The sequence below is a fragment of the Epargyreus clarus genome, unplaced genomic scaffold, assembly GCF_041222505.1.
Source record: "Epargyreus clarus isolate Ecla_fem2 unplaced genomic scaffold, WU_Ecla_fem_2.2 ptg000018l, whole genome shotgun sequence".
NCBI lineage: Eukaryota > Metazoa > Arthropoda > Insecta > Lepidoptera > Hesperiidae > Epargyreus > Epargyreus clarus.
The window spans coordinates 11,711,507-11,727,787 of record NW_027332226.1 but is presented as its reverse complement, the minus strand read 5'-3'; the positions used below and the strand labels follow the sequence as shown (position 1 = coordinate 11,727,787).

The 16,281-nt window shown below is 36.2% G+C and overlaps 1 protein-coding gene across 1 annotated transcript in view; it reads left to right on the top strand.

The window, feature by feature from the left end:
• Positions 1-3,526: 3,526 nt before the first annotated feature.
• Positions 3,527-16,281, top strand: part of LOC140749805 (uncharacterized) — a 90,145-nt gene continuing 77,390 nt past the window's right edge. The window contains exon 1 of the mRNA XM_073082965.1: positions 3,527-3,580. The gene's annotated coding sequence lies outside the window, so the exon portion shown is untranslated. The remainder of the gene's footprint in view (positions 3,581-16,281) is intronic.

Genomic DNA, 16,281 nt, shown 5'->3' with positions numbered 1-16,281 from the left:
TCGGAGAATTTTAAGTGACAAAAATATAAATCTCATCTGATAAATCAAACACGATCAGAGTAACAGCTGTTACAGTTATTACATCCAATTTTTAGGGTACCGTAGCTAAATAGCAAACCCCTACCCTGTTATCCTGGTACCCTGGTACTAAAGATTTGATCTCTATCTGAATGTACGTCTGTCTCAGGGCTCTATGTGTTGAATAGTAATAGGTAGACCTTGAATTTTTACATTCTTTAATAGTACCTACTATGATTTTTTACAGAATATGTAATACGTCAAATAAAAAAGTTAAAGGAGTATATAAAAAGCTTGCCTATTACTTCTTTAATTTTTTTTATAATATAGGAGTAGCAGACCAGCATGCAGTCCACCTGATGGTAAGTGGCTACTGTCACCCATGGACATCTGTAATCAACCCCAGATAGGATTAGATATTCCTTGACTTAAAGTTGGTCACAGATGCGCCGCTACCCCTGAGGACTAAGCTGGAACGCCTCGGAAAAGTCTGTCTCCCTTACCACACCCTTCAAAACGGAACACAGCAGCGCATAACACTGCTGTTATTAGGTAGAAATATGTGTGGTGGTGGTGCCGCCGGAGTCGAACCACAAAGTGTTCTACCACCTTCGATACTAACTTTAATACTTTTAATACTAACAGCACTAATATCCCGTCTCTGATTTAAATGTTATTGTATGGGAGATATAATCTCAAGGCGTTCCAATTTAGTCCTTGGAGGAAGCTTGAGGCAAGCTAAAATTACAGTCCTATCTGGACTTCAATATAGATATTCATATTTATCCTTAGACCTAAAAATGTTGACTTTAATCTATAGACATTCAAAACCTTGATTTTGATAAACTTCGCATAAAAGTCGTCACAAACTTGAGTTGCCTACTTCCAAGCCCATTTAGACAGAAGAGAATGACGGCTTTTATATTCTGGTATTCCGAAAATTATATAATGGCCGAAATTTATATTATTTTTAAATAGACGCTTCAATTTCATTAATTTGTACAAATTTCGACAATTGTGTAAAAAGCGTACTAAGGACCTCAATAAAGATTGTCGTGTTTGGAATAGAATTTTCTTACAATTTATGGCAGAGTGAATAAAAATAACGAGATATTTTAATATCGGAAAACCCCGCAAATAGCTACGGGAAATGTTTAAAGTTCCTCAACAAATATTTATTAGGTATTGAGAGTATCTTAAATGATTAAATTATCTCTTTTGTTCGCGGTATTTATGATTTAATTTGAATTAGGTATAGTAGTTAGTAGCAGTGGTAGGAATATTTTTGTATTAATTATTACTTATAAAAAATGATTATTTTATCAGGGTGCATTAGAATTTTATGTGTTAGTTGTTAATGGTTAAATGTGTTTTTAGCCTGATAAAAGCAGTGTCAAAGGCTTACAATTCTCATTAAATAATTAATGGAATAAGCGCTGGATGGAACGGATCAAGCGCTGCTGTGTACTTGTTTAAAGGTTGTGATAAGGAATTATGTATATCTGTGACCGGATTTTAAAGTTATTTGCGGATTGACAATATTCTGTATAATAACTAGCAATTATTATAGTTAAAAAACTTGGCTGCTGAAAAACAAAGTTCTAGTAACTGCCATATTTTAGACAAATCTAACGATACCTTATATGATAAAATCCGTCTAGGCATTTTGTCTGTAGGGCGTGACACAGAACGAGACATACATACATACATGCGCTCGAAGAACAGCAATCGAGTCAAAAATAACCTCGAGTCAAAAAACATCCGATGTCTTCTAGGCAGAAAACATAGGCACGTAGGCACACACGTAGAGAGGGTCCGAATACGGACGTTTTTCAAACAACTCAAAAAACGTCAAACGAGGACCCTCATGTGATTCACACTGATCAATATTTGAACATGTTCGCTCAACACTATCCTATTATACAGGGTAATGAGAATTCTAGTATGAATGAGCGTGGTGGAAAAAATCTTTATGTACCCTTCCCTTGCTGAGCGGTCTAAAGCCTCCGTTTTTATATAACCTTTGCTCCTTTCAATATAACGTGTAGGTTTCATATTGACGAAAATGTTATATAATCCTACATTTCATAAAGTATAGTGTAGGAGGGTAAGAAGAGATTACACTTCGTGGTTCAAATGCCACCTAACCTTTATGATGAAAGTTACAAATAAATATATACCTAATAGAAGTATTTTGGAAACATGATTACTTTAACTGAATTTGAAATTCATTTATCATTCTACCTAATAACAGCAGTGTTAGGCGCTGTGTTCCGTTTTGAAAGGTGTGGTAAGGGACACAGACTTTTCCGAGGCGTTCCAGCTTCGTCCTCAGGGGTATCGGCTTATCTGTGGCCGACCTCAGGTAGGAATATCTAATCGTATCTGGGGTTGATTACAGATGTCCATGGGCAGCAGCATCCACTTACCCATTATGTGGACTGCATGCTCGTTTGCTACTCATATATTATAAAAAAAAACTTAGCTAATAAATTTACTTTTAGCTAATATGGATGTATTTATACCTGAAATAAACATATTTTTTTTTGTTTACAAATTGGCAAATACTATTTTACTATTAATGTCTAGCATAAGAACATAACTTCATAAGTCCTATGTCCCGAATTTTAAGGTAAGGTCTGTTTTAATTACTTCTGTCTTAACCAGTGCGGTGGACTACGTCCTTAAACCCTTCTCATTCTAAAAGAATGCACTCTCAAACCGCTGGATATAGACTGAAGTTTTTCATAAGACTTAGTTACATACTCGTAGACGACATACTCTTAGATTAACATTTATTTCTCTTATAGTGATAAAAGGAAAAAAAGTTTGTATCAAAATAAATATGTAAACAGAACTTTCTATCAGATTTTCAAAGTGCCTCCGAAATTTTAACGAATTGCGTTTTTTCATTGCTATTCGAACTGTTGTGAGGACTCAACTTCAAAGGTTTGTAAGACAAATGGCTGAGTTCTTAGTATGAATATTTGAGGACCACCTTTGTGCCAAAAAGGTTTGAGAATAACGTAGTAATCGGGAATTTTGGGAGGGGGTGGTTAATGGAATGTTATATTGGTGATTAATATTAATCTTTGTAGCTCCCAAAGGTAAAGGAATTTCCTGTACAAGATTGTATTTTGCATTTGTGTTATATTTTGATATAAATTAATTCTATCGCTTTGAAGGTCTATATTTTGTTATCTAAGTTCATAATTTTTAACGATAACTTTATGCAAATATTTTTTTTAAACTTTTTAAAGTCAGTATAATTAACATTACTAAGTAGAAAATTTTATTATATTCTTTTATTTATTTGTTAAAAAATCTTAACTTACACAACTAAATAAAAATATGTGATAGATAACAATAAGGATTTTGAAAGAAGATTGTCGGATTAAAATCGTGAGAGTATAACAAGGCGTTTTGAAAAGTCCGTGCGTAGGGCGGGCGGGTAGACGCGGTCGATGCGGCGGGCGGGAGGGCGGCACGGCAGTGTATCGGTGGTGTTCCCGGCGCGCGCCCGCGAGACTCCGCGCCACCTTCCGCGCTATCTCCACACGCGGTACGTACTCTACAGGTGATCTTTATAATTACTTAAAAACTAGACAAGTTAAGTTTTACTAAGGGTATTTTTTGTTGTATTTTTTTTCATTTTTTTTTGATCGGCTTTTAATTTGTTCAAAACTCTACAGGTGTCAACTAATGCATGAAACTAACCTAACCTAACCTCACTTTTCGTTTATTAAAACATAATTTAAAACACAAAATTAAATCTGAATCGGTGATCTGAAATCAAGTTTTTCGTTTCGTAATTTGATTGAATCGGACTTTTTGCTTTGCTTTAATTTGCATTCGTAACGAGTTTGTTTTGACAGAGTTCGTAATTAATGCGAGACCGTTGTTTAGCATTATAAAGGTATAATTGTGTTCCGAAGAAAAGTTTTAAAATGTTTTTGTACTTTGTCCGCGCTGCTGCGCATGACCTGCGCAAGAGGTTAGGTATATCTTGGTATAGGTTGAATTTATGTAAGTTTATGTGCACCGAAGATCGAGAGTACCTGTGCGGGTAATAGGCTTAAGGGGAATATCCGGTGACCTAGATTTATTTTATATCGGGTCGGATATAAGTCGTTCATCATAGATACGATAAAGTTTGCGATGGATTCCCGGGGACCGTGTAAAACTTAAACGAATAAGTATTCATTTCGAACCGATCCAGCGAGTTGATAGTTTTATCGGGAAACTTTTACGTAATTGGAACAATACTTTCAAATTGCACGCTCACAACGTAAAGGCCAATCAATACTATCTTTCACATTAAACGCTTGAAGCGTTTAATTGGTTAAGTGGTTGCAGTTAACTTTAATTATCCAATATTAGAGTTTAATTAACAAATGGCTAATCAATTTCAAGTTAAATTATTTCGTAAAGGATTTTAAAGGACCTATTTATTAAAGTATTATGATGAATAGTCCCATAGTCCACCGCGCTGGCCAAGTGCGTATTGGTAGACTTCACATACCTTTGAGATTTTTTTTTATAAATCTCTCAGGTATGCAGGTTTCCTCACGATGTTTTCCATCACCGTTTAGCAAGTGATAATTAATTTCTAATACGCACATAAATTTGAAAAATCAGAGCGTGCCTGGGATTTGAACCTCGGACCCCTCGATCGAGAGACCGCGTTTCTTAACTACTAGGCTATCACTGCTTTTCATATCCCATAGTCCAATCAATTCTAAAGCCTGCTTAAAATGTATTGAAATAGTACTTTTGTATAAAATAAAAAATGTTAAGTACTTCGTTTTACGGCTACGTAGGTGTGAGGGTTATACTCGTATATAGCCTATATAAGGGTACCTACGCGCGAAGGATCAGTTAATCACTCCCTTAACTTACGAGTAACGTGAAATAAAATTCAGATGGTTTTATACCTACTTAAAATTCGTATTATGGAGAAACACGATTTCTTGATATAATAGCTTAAATATATAATCACGAGCACGTAGACGTGTTACCTATTTACAGTCATATCTACAAATCTAAACAACATAATAGCGAATAATTGGTCAATTGTGACACGAACTCGTACGGAGGGTTCCGTACTCCCAAATTTTCATTGTATTTTATTTTTAGTATTTTTATTTTGAGTATTTGTTATCATAGTAGCTATAGATGTTAATGCATTCTGAAAATTTGAACCGTCTACCTAATACGGTTTAATCGATTGAGACCTGTAATAGACGGACAGGCAGTATAAATATTGTAAATCCAGGGGGCATTCGACCACCTGAGAATCTGCCCGTACAAAGAAGGTATCCTCGAGACCCGAATTTCCTGCCCACCGCCCTTATGTTGACATTGCCGCAATATATGTGCGCCCGGGGGGTAAGACGTCCCAGTGATAGATAGACAGACAGCGGAGACTTAGTACCTAATACGGTTCCGTTGCTACCATGACATGGTACTCTAGAAAAAAATATTTTAAGCAACACGATTGTTAGTTAAATGTTACTTCCTAGGAATGCAGTCTCATTGCGAGCTATTGACTATTAGATATAGATTCTATCGAAGCGAAACAATTGTAGTAAGTATCCTTACTAGTAGTAGTACTAGTAAGCTGTTACATTGCCATTTCTGTCTAACTTTTTAGATCAAATGACAATTAGCTTTTATTGAACTATAAAGTTAACCTTTTGAAAAGTGTGTGTAAAGTTTACCGATTCGCACTTAGCCAGCGCGGTGGACTAAGCCTAAACCCTTCTTATTCCTTGGGAGACCCGTTCCCAGCAGTGCGACAGTAATGGATTGATGACGAACTACAAAATATCTTCTAGCTAGTATTTGTAGTTAGTAGTTGTAAGTAATCAATAGGAGCTGAACATTATGGTCTTGTTTTATTATAAGCGAATAACGAAGACCGAGTAAATATATTCCGTTCTACTACATAATGATCTTATTATACAATTTTCGAGTAATGATAATAGATTACGTAATCGACAATCGCTTTATCTTCTAAATACAGCATTAGTCGATGAAGCGAGGCCTGAACATAAACGCGGCAATCGCTAAGTTATCGCAATATTTTAAATTGTGAAAAGTGAAAAAATACTGATTTTACACCACAAATGAAGGTTATTCACAAATTTACTACTAAAGTTGTAAAACCCAACTGCCTTTTTGTTTATAGCAACAATTGTACTTTGTACTTGTACACACACTATTGTTTTCTGATTTGAAAGGTGTAGTATGCGTAGAATCTCGTGACGTCCCAATTGGTTTTATATGCCTATATGCTTTGAAGGTGGTAGAACCTTTTGTGGTTCGACTCCGGCGGCACCACCGCCACACCTATTTCTGCCTAATAACAGCAGTGTTAGGCGCTGCTGTGTTCCGTTTTGAAAAGTAAGGGAGACATACTTTTCCGAGGCGTTCCAGCTTAGTCCTCAGGGGTAGCGGCGCATCTGTGGCCGACCTCAGGTAGGAGTATAATCTAATCTAATCCTATCTGGGGTTGATTACAGATGTCCATGGGTTGCAGTAGCCACTTACCATCAAGTGGACTGCATGCTCGTCTGCTACTCCTATATTATAAAAAAGGCATCTAGACCTACTTTGCTTATTTGTTGTTAACTAGGTTAATCTGGCTTGTCAGATTTCATACCAAAATACCGTAGTCCTAAAACAATGCATAGTGCTTGTATCACAAATAAATTATCTAAACTAGTCATTTATACACAATTTAAAGTTCCGTTTGGAAATTGTAAAAAGGGGACCTTGTAACAAAACTTACAATCTCTGGCCGCTCGCTTGCCCGAATATCACAGCTTATATATTTTAAACCGTAAAGGATAAATACTTTTAATTACTCCTTTATCATGTTAAAAACATAGCTTATCGCTTCTCCGTTCGCGGTGGGACAGCTCGGTAAATTACGTTTCAGTGTAAGCGAAATTATGTCGTTTGATAACAGTTAAGTGTTCATTTTAATTCCGCCGCCACAAAGTTGGAAGTACGCTTATCTAATTAAATGTTTTCTGTACACATTTGTTTAGTTAATTACAAGCTAAGTCGCTATGCGGTGAGTAAGTGGCAACATTTTATAATTTCGTGATTTTGCCACTTTTTGTTCTTTGTAGATTAGTTTGTTATGCACTGTGAAGTATTTAAATGTAGTAGAATAATTCGGTGGTTTGGCGTCGTGATATATTCCTACAAATTTTTAAAGATTCAATTGCAAACGAGTCTGCAGTCCGTCTTATGATAAGTGGTCTCACTGCCGCTCGTGGCAATGTAAGCAACCCCAGATAATTTTAGAGACCTACCTGAGGTCGGCCACGAATGTTACCCGTGAGGATCCTAAGTCGGATCGCCTCGGGCGAGTATGTCCTTACCACACACAAAAGTGCTTAACAATACCATTAAATAGAAATAAGTGTGGCAATCTATACTATAATATAAGCAGTGATGGCCTAGTGGTTAAGAAACACGGCCTCTCGATCGAGGGGTCCGAGGTTCACATCCCAGGCACGCACCTCTGATTTTTCAAAGTTGTGTGCGTATTAGAAATTAATTATCACTTGCTAAACGGTGAAGGAAAGATCGTGAGGAAACCTGCATAACTGAGAGATCGATAAAAAAAATAATCTCAAAGGTATGTGAAGTCTACCAATACGCACTTGGCCAGCGCGGTGGACTATGGCCTAATCCTTCTCATTCTGAGAGGAGACCCGTGCCCAGCAGTGGGACAATAAGGGGTTGATGATGATGATGATGATGGAAGTATGGCAATGGTGCCTCCAATGGATTCAGACCTCACGAGGATGGATGCGTTATTATTACTGAGGATTAAGATGGTTGCCTCAGAAGTAAGTCGGCCACACCCTTCCAACGAAACGCGAGAATTACTTCACGGTAGAAATAGGTGTTGTTGTCCTCCAAGACGTATCCGTCTACGGCGACCCTTCAGCAGTGCACCTGGCGTGCGCCCTGAGATGACTTGCAAAGCCAAATTTGGTTTTAAAAATTTTGTTGCATGCTGCACAATATAGTTGCCCATTTTGGTTATATGTGTACGTACACGAGGTCTTAGGACGAGACTTGCGAAGCTAGAAATAGGTGTACGGAGGTGACAGCGGACGAATACTTTTCGCTGCCCCCGCGTCTGAAAACCTAAGTAGGTTTTCAGACGCGGGGGCAGCGAAACTTAAATGCTTATGAAGCATTTAAGTTTCGTAAAAAATACAAAACTGTCTGGAATTCATTAAGGAGTTCCCCTCGCTTTCAAATCTCAAGCTTATCTGATAATTCACTTCAGTCGATGCTATTTTGTCTTCTTTCATATTTCATAAGTCTTAAAAGTAAGCGGCCATTAATATTTCGTCATCGTTTTAGTAGTTTATATATATTTTATGATCTGCGTGGGAGAGTTGTAACTGTAGCGGTCTGACGCGCAAGAGGTTTCGGATTCAAAGCCTGGTTAAGCATCTGCATGATTTTTTTGATATTTAATTAATCCATTAATGTATTGATGTCGTTCCAACCAAATTCTTCCCCTTAAGAATGTAAGTTTTTTTTTCTTATAATATAAGAGCAGCAGACGAGCATGCAGTCCACCTTATGTTAAGTTGTTACTGCCGCCCATGGATATATGCAATCAAGCCCAGATAGGATTAGATATTCCTACCTGAGGTCGGCCACAGATGCGCCGCTACCCCTGAGGACTAAGCTGGAATGCCTCGGAAAAGTCTTTCTCCCTTACCACACCCTTCAAACCGGAACACAGCAGCACCTAACACTGCAGTTATTAGGTAGAAATAGGTGTGGCGGTGGTGCCGCCGGAGTCGAACCACAAAGGGTTCTACCACCTTTAGTGTAATTCTAAATTCTTATATAATATATCGTCTTTAATTCAAAACATGAGCAAATCGTGTTAAGTATCAATAGAAAAATAAATCAAAAATATATTTCTTTATCAACCATGTTATCCCATTGTTATTTATTGCTCACGTATAATTTAACCATAGTTATTTAGAATGGGTAGCGCTAGCGAGCGTAAATGCAAATTGGAGCTATCGTTGGCACTATTTTCATAAAAAAATAATAAAACACGGACGCGCGGGAGTAAAAACAAAACCACTATATAACGGAGTTTTTCAATGTATTATTTTAAAAATATTAAATCCTAAGTATTTCTTAGATGTACCGAACCCTCTATATTCGAGTTCACTCGCACTAAACTGTTTTTTTTTCCTAAAACATCCACTCCATAAAGAATACTAAGCCCTTAAGTAATTTATCACGTTTAATTCACGACACGAGCAAATCGTGTTAAGTATCATCAGAAACAACAAATGAATAACAGAAAATGTTTTTTATTAGTCTTGTTATTCCATTGTTATTTATTGCGCACGTATAATTTAACCATAGTTAGAATGGGTAGCGCTAGCGAGCGTAAATGCAAATTGGAGCTATCGTTGGCACTATTAGCATAAAAAAATAATAAAACACGGACGCGCGGGAGTAAAAACAATTCACGTATACTAAAAAGAGAAATGAAACTACTCGTATTTACTATAATATTATTGTAATGTGTATCTTTGACAATGTCTGTGTGCACTATGACCGCTACAATAACATAACCTAGTTAAAACAAAATTTAAAAATAAACGGGGTTCTTATATTACAAGAAACTGGGATATTTCGGCGTTTTCATTTTTCTTAAATATAAAGTCTTAAATATTTCGTGGAGGTACCGAACCCTGTATATGTGAGGTCACTCGCTCTTGACTGATTTTTCTTCTCCTAAAACCTTCTTCAAAAACACTAAAGCCTTAAATAATTTATCACCTTTAATTCATGACACGAGCAAATCGTGTTAAGGTATCAACAGAAAAATAACAAATGAATAACAGAAAATGTATCTTTATTAATGTTGTTATTCCATTGTTATGTATCGCTCACGTATAATTTAACCATAGTTATTTAGAATAGGTAGCGCTAGCGAGCGTAAATGCAAATTGGAGCTACCGTTGGCACTATTAGCATAAAAAAAATAATAATACACGGACACGCGGGAGTGAAATCAATTCACGCTCACTAAAAAGAGAAATGAAACTATTTACCTATAAAATTATTGTAGTGTGTATCTTTGACCATGTGTGTGTGTGGGTGTGTGCCATAGCCACTACAATGACAAATACTAGTTTAAAATACTTAGAAATAAACGGGGTTTCCATCATACAAGAAACCACTATATAACGGAGTTTTTCAATGTATTATTTTAAAAATATTAAATCCTAAGTATTTCTTAGATGTACCGAAGCCTCTATATCCGAGTTCACTCGCACTAAACTGATTTTTTTCCTAAAACATCCACTCCATAAAGAATACTAAGCCCTTAAGTAATTTATCACGTTTAATTCACGACACGAGCAAATCCTGTTAAGTATCATCAGAAACAACAAATGAATAACAGAAAATGTTTTTTTATTAATCTTGTTATTCCATTGTTATGTATTGCTCGCGTATAATTTAACCATAGTTATTTAGAATGGGTAGCGCTAGCGAGCGTAAATGCAAATTGGAGCTATCGCTGGCACTATTAGCATAAAAAAATAATAAAACACGGACGCGCGGGAGTAAAAACAATTCATGTTTACCATAAAAAGAATTGGAACTATTTGTTGTACGATAATAAGCCTTTAAATAACCCTTTATTCTAATTTTCTTTATGACATTGCATAAGCTTGTGTGTAACAAACATTGTACACAAACTTCCAGATAAATGATAGTGAGTGGTCACTGCTATCCTTTAACATTCGTATCAACTCCATGTAGAAAAGGGTTTCTATCTGAAGCCGATTATATGTTCATTGCCTCTCCTGAGAACTAAAATAGTTGCCACGTCATGTTAGCCCGATAGCACCCTTACACATTAATAGTCGCAAATTAAGACCAACAGTTAGAAATTGTTATTCTAAATTCACGCGAAGACGGAGAAAAACACCGCGCCCCTAAAATCATCAAAAACTAATTCACACTCTCCTTCGCTGATCCACATTAGAAATGTTCTCCAGGTTTCCCGTTCCTTTGACTAGACTTGTGCCAAGTAGCAAAATATATGAAAATATAACAATCACACAACAAAAATCTTTTTCAAATGAGAAAACTAAAATCTCGTTAACAAAGCAAAGTACGAAACCTACATTATGAATCTAGGCCCGATTACCAGCTAGTTAAAATAGGCATCGAAACCGTTAGTGACGTCAGCAATTTCAAACTTAACCTTTGAGAGACCTACATCGTTTTTCATTTCACCATTTCAAGTGGATTGTGAAAGCTCACGAGCTCACTTTGATTTGTACGGAGTGGCTTGAAAAGATAACAATTCTTTTAGAATGATTAAAGAGCGTCTAGAATATTTTGTTTCTTTTTCAACTACTAATTAAGTGTCGGTTTTACGAAGTTGTTTAAAATGTGTCTATTAATTTTGTTATTTCTGTACATTTTTTAAAATGTTTTAACTAAATTTTATTTTATCATGAACGGGGAATTAAAAAGCTTGGTGTGTTTGTAAATTGTTGTTTGTTGGGACAGTGTAACGGGTCATGAATGGGGAAATATACAAACAACGTTTTTTTTTGTAAATTGTTGGTCTTGTTAGTAATGTTTAAGTAAGAAGTATGCATTTCACTTGATGGTGATCACTGCTAACCATTTTTACTGGTAATTTAAGTTACCTGAGGTAAACCACAGATGCGTTTTACTCGAATAAAGCTTTAATTTATAAAGATTAATAGGTTACGAGTATATAATCTTAAACTTGTATTTTTACGAAACACTCAAAGTGGCACTCAAACTCACACTTCAGACACTTTTATATTCCATATTGTACAAAAAAGTGAGCAGATTTTTTCTTATTTTCTTTATTATTTTGCTTTTTCGTTCCTCGCAGCGGTCCACGAGATAATTCAATAATGTATACGAAATACGAAATTACGTATAAAATGCGAATCTATATGGCCGTATCGTAATTAAATTTCGATTCCAGGAAAATCTCGCTTGCCAACGGCATCGATAAAAATTAAACGTTTTTTTCAATATGTACGTGGATTCTAGATTTTACTGACGTTTGTAAGTATTTTTTTAAATACTTTAAGTCAGCTAGTTAAATACGTTAAGACAACTTAGTTTTGTAGAAAAATTGAATGGTGACGCAAAACCTAATGATGACATTAAATTAAGTCCATTGAAATAAATAATTTTTAGTTCTGGCGGTGAAAAAGTCAGAGGCCCTAATTTTATTGTTTTTAAATCCTAGTAACAAAATGCTCTATTAAAATATATCTGTAAAATGACAAAAGATATAGTTACAAAAGTCTATTTTCGTCATTACCTTTGATAATTTTGGTTAAAGTTATAGTACCAAATATAGTTGTGGAACAAGTTATAGTGCGTAGTAGAGTAGAACAAAGGTTGTTAATTCAATTTAAGACTGTAATTGTTCTTACAAGTGTTGCATACAATGAATGGTTGCCAGATAAAGCGTAAAAACGATCACCCCTTTTTCAAGATGGCCGTCAAGGGAGTTCAAAAGTGGATTTTCAATGGGCTATTTATGTTCTGTCTGAGTATATGTGTACTCGACATTGTATGTACACCACTTTATACAAACAAAGCCGAGTACACAAACACTCAGTCACGTAGACTCACTCAATTTATCAGCTACGACACAAGGAAACCTAGTGTGGGGCTGTGAGTTTTGAACGCATATTTTTAATAGGCTTCATCAACTTGCACTATCAAAAAAAAATATATAATTTTATTGGTAAGTGCTATATTAGGAACGGATAGGTTGACAGACAGGTAGGTAGATTGATAGACGGTAGAAATATCTAGGATTCCTTAGGGAAAAATCGATTGCTACTGAGTTACCTACTATTATCCGAGTTTGGAATCCTTGAAACCTATTCCTCGTTTTTCAAAGCGTGCATTCTAGAAATGTATTGTCACATTTTTAAAATGAAACATCGTGCAGAATAATGCATGTCTGAAAGTTATGCATTATTCCCGAATGCTTGTGAAGTCTGCCAATTCGTACTTTATCTATGTAGTGAACTACATCTTAAAGGCTTCTCATACTGAGAGACCTGTATCCAATAGAAGGACATTAACGGCTTTATCATGTGGATTAACTCAATATTTTATACCCTGTTACAGAAATGTGAATAATATGATTAGATTTCTATTTTGGGTACTAAACACTATTTGTGTGTCAATGGCACTTACATCAAGGCTTATGGTGTGGCACTTATGACCGTGGGAAGCGTTATTTACTTACAAATTTCATAAATAATAAATACGTGAAATATCAGAATAGGGTTTGTGCCTCGAGAATGCTAACAAATAACATGGGTATGTACTCGTATGTGTTTAGTAATCATTGCTCTCGTAAATATTGGAAAGGGCGTTGTTTGTTCGACGAATAACACAAATCATTCGCTTTGACTTGTGTTTATTTGTACTTTCCTATATTGGTTATAGCCTTGGGTCTGTAATCTTTGATCTTATATTTCTGTTGAATGCCCTCAATGTATTGATCACCACAAATTCATATTTTTTTGAAAAAGTGTACTTATTCCTGCCATACATGCTACGGTGCACCGAAGAAGTCTACCTGTTCAGATATGCCTGCGCAGGTACACCAGACTGTGTGTGGGAATAGACCTGTGCTGTTTTTTTAACCAGTTTAGGCGACCGGCACATGATCAAAAATCAATTCCTTCTTGTGACACTGTATGCCAAGTCATCGTCTCCGATCGATGCCATCACTACAGAACTGAACACCGTACGGTACACCGGAACGTTGAAGGTGGTAGAACCCTTTGTAGTCCGACTCCAGCGGTACCACCGCCACAACTCATTTCTGTCTTATAACAACAGCGTTAAGCGCTGCTGTGTTCTGGTTTGAAGGGTGTGGTAAGGGAAACATACTCTTCCGAGGCGTTTCAGCTTAGTCCTCAGGGGTAGCGGCGCATGTGTGGCCGACCTCAGGTAGGAAAATCTAATCCTCTCTGTGGTTGATTACAGATGTCCATGGGCAGCAGTAGCCACTTACCATCAGGTGGACTGCATGCTCGACTGCTAATACCATATTTAAAAAAAAGTCCCCAAATACGTTACCGACGTGCGGTTGACCTGTAGCACTACCATGAGTTGGCATAGAAACGCCACTATAGAAATTGTGAATAGAAAACTATTGTCATTTTGCTAGTGAATAACATAACTACTATCGTTACGGTATTTCTTGACAACGTCTGTCAAATTAATGACTCATGGGACCGAATTTGTATGGCAATAGATCATAATGACATTAGCTAGCGATTTGATTTCGATAGGATTTTTACGTATCGAGTTACGCCACTACGGATTTTAGTTCTACGACTAACCACCAGAGGCGCTGTACAATTTTTCATACATTTATTTTACGCAGTCGCTAGTGAGTAATACTTTTGTAAACTCATGGTAGTGCTACTGAACAGGCAAACCTGCGCAGGTAAACTGTCCGGTAGACCGTAGCGTGTATGGCTTACATTAGACGAACTGTATTTAATGAAATATCAATGACAAATGAACATGGACATCTGCTTATTTTAAAATGATGAGTGTGACGTGTCGTAAAAGACATTAGTAAACTTTCCGCAATACATGTTTCACGGATATACTGTTTTCTCTAAGTAATAGATAAGTTTGAGAGATTTTTTTACAATATAGGAGTAGCAGACGAGCATGCAGTCCACCTTATGGTAAGTGGCTACTGCCGCCCATGGACATCTGTAATCAACCCCAGATAGGATTATATATTCCTACCTGAGGTCGACCACAGATGCGCCGCTACTCCTAAGGACTAAGCTGAAACGCCTCGGAAAAGTATGTCTCTCTTACCACACCCCTCAAACCAGAACACAGCAGCATTTAACACTGCTGTTATGAGGCCGAAATGGCTGTGGCCAAATCGATTCTACATGATTTTGAAGTATAAGATTGGTATCATTATTTAAATTAATCCTATTGCAAATTATGATTACTGATGACTTCTATCAGCAATAACAATATCTCAAGTAAATCATTATACTTAGCTTGAGAAATAGATTTTGCTTTGTGAATTCCCTATGTAAGTATGTAATTTTTCGTCCTTTATGTAGCTTCTTTTGGGAATTACTCTCCTTTGTGCTCATAATTATATAAGGAACCCCTATGAAAAAGTTCCTCCTACATAATTATATTTATAGCAGATTAAGCTGTTCCTTGTATGTCAGTCAATGTAAGACATTTATTAAGTAGAATTTGTAGACGTATTTAAGACATGCGTTTACTTGGCTTCGTTCGCGATTCGAGGTTTTTATATTTTGAGGATGCTAGGTACACCTTTTCGAGATAAAAGGTACCCATATGCTTTCTTGAACCTGTGACAGTGTATGTACAAAATTTCATGACGATCGGTTATGTTAACAAACAAGCAAACTCACAGTCACATTTATAATATTTGTTATTATTATTCTGCCCTAAATTTATATGTTTACAGAAAACAATTTATATCATTTGTCTTCTTGTTAAGATGTATGTATTGGCATAAACAAGGGCCACGTGAAGATATTCCTTATTTGTACACGTCTTGTTTGCGATGTATTGATCTCAAACCTTATGTCTGCAGGGATGAAAGGGAAAAAGGTTAGGGATTTATGGCATTTTCGCGATAACCATAGGCCGCTTAAGTTTCGCTTAAGTTATTTTAGTTTACGACTATATCAAAAGCTGTTATACTTGTTTTTAGAAATAAGCTTTCCTGACTGGCTAACTGAGCTGCGTAGCTGAAATGGATATTTGCATGCTACATGTATTTTGTACCTTCAAATAGTTAGATTTTATTTTGAAATTTTCCACTACATTTTTAGATATTTCGCTTCAAATACATCGGTGAAATAGGTCAGGCGGCAAAAACATGAAAGCGTAACGTTTTTTTAATTAAAGTGAAAATGATAAGTGGCCATTGCCGCCCATTAACATGTGTAGTCAAGACCAAAATAGGAGGAGTATCTTTGGTAGGACTTCAATCCTACCAAAGATCGGCCAAAAATGCCTGGTTAATCCTGAAGACTAAGTTATACCTCATGTATATGCCCTTCCTAACTTTCCTCTTCAAACTTAATATTGGTCTTGAGAAACAGTCGAGTTATAAAAATATCTTCAAGTGAATTGTGA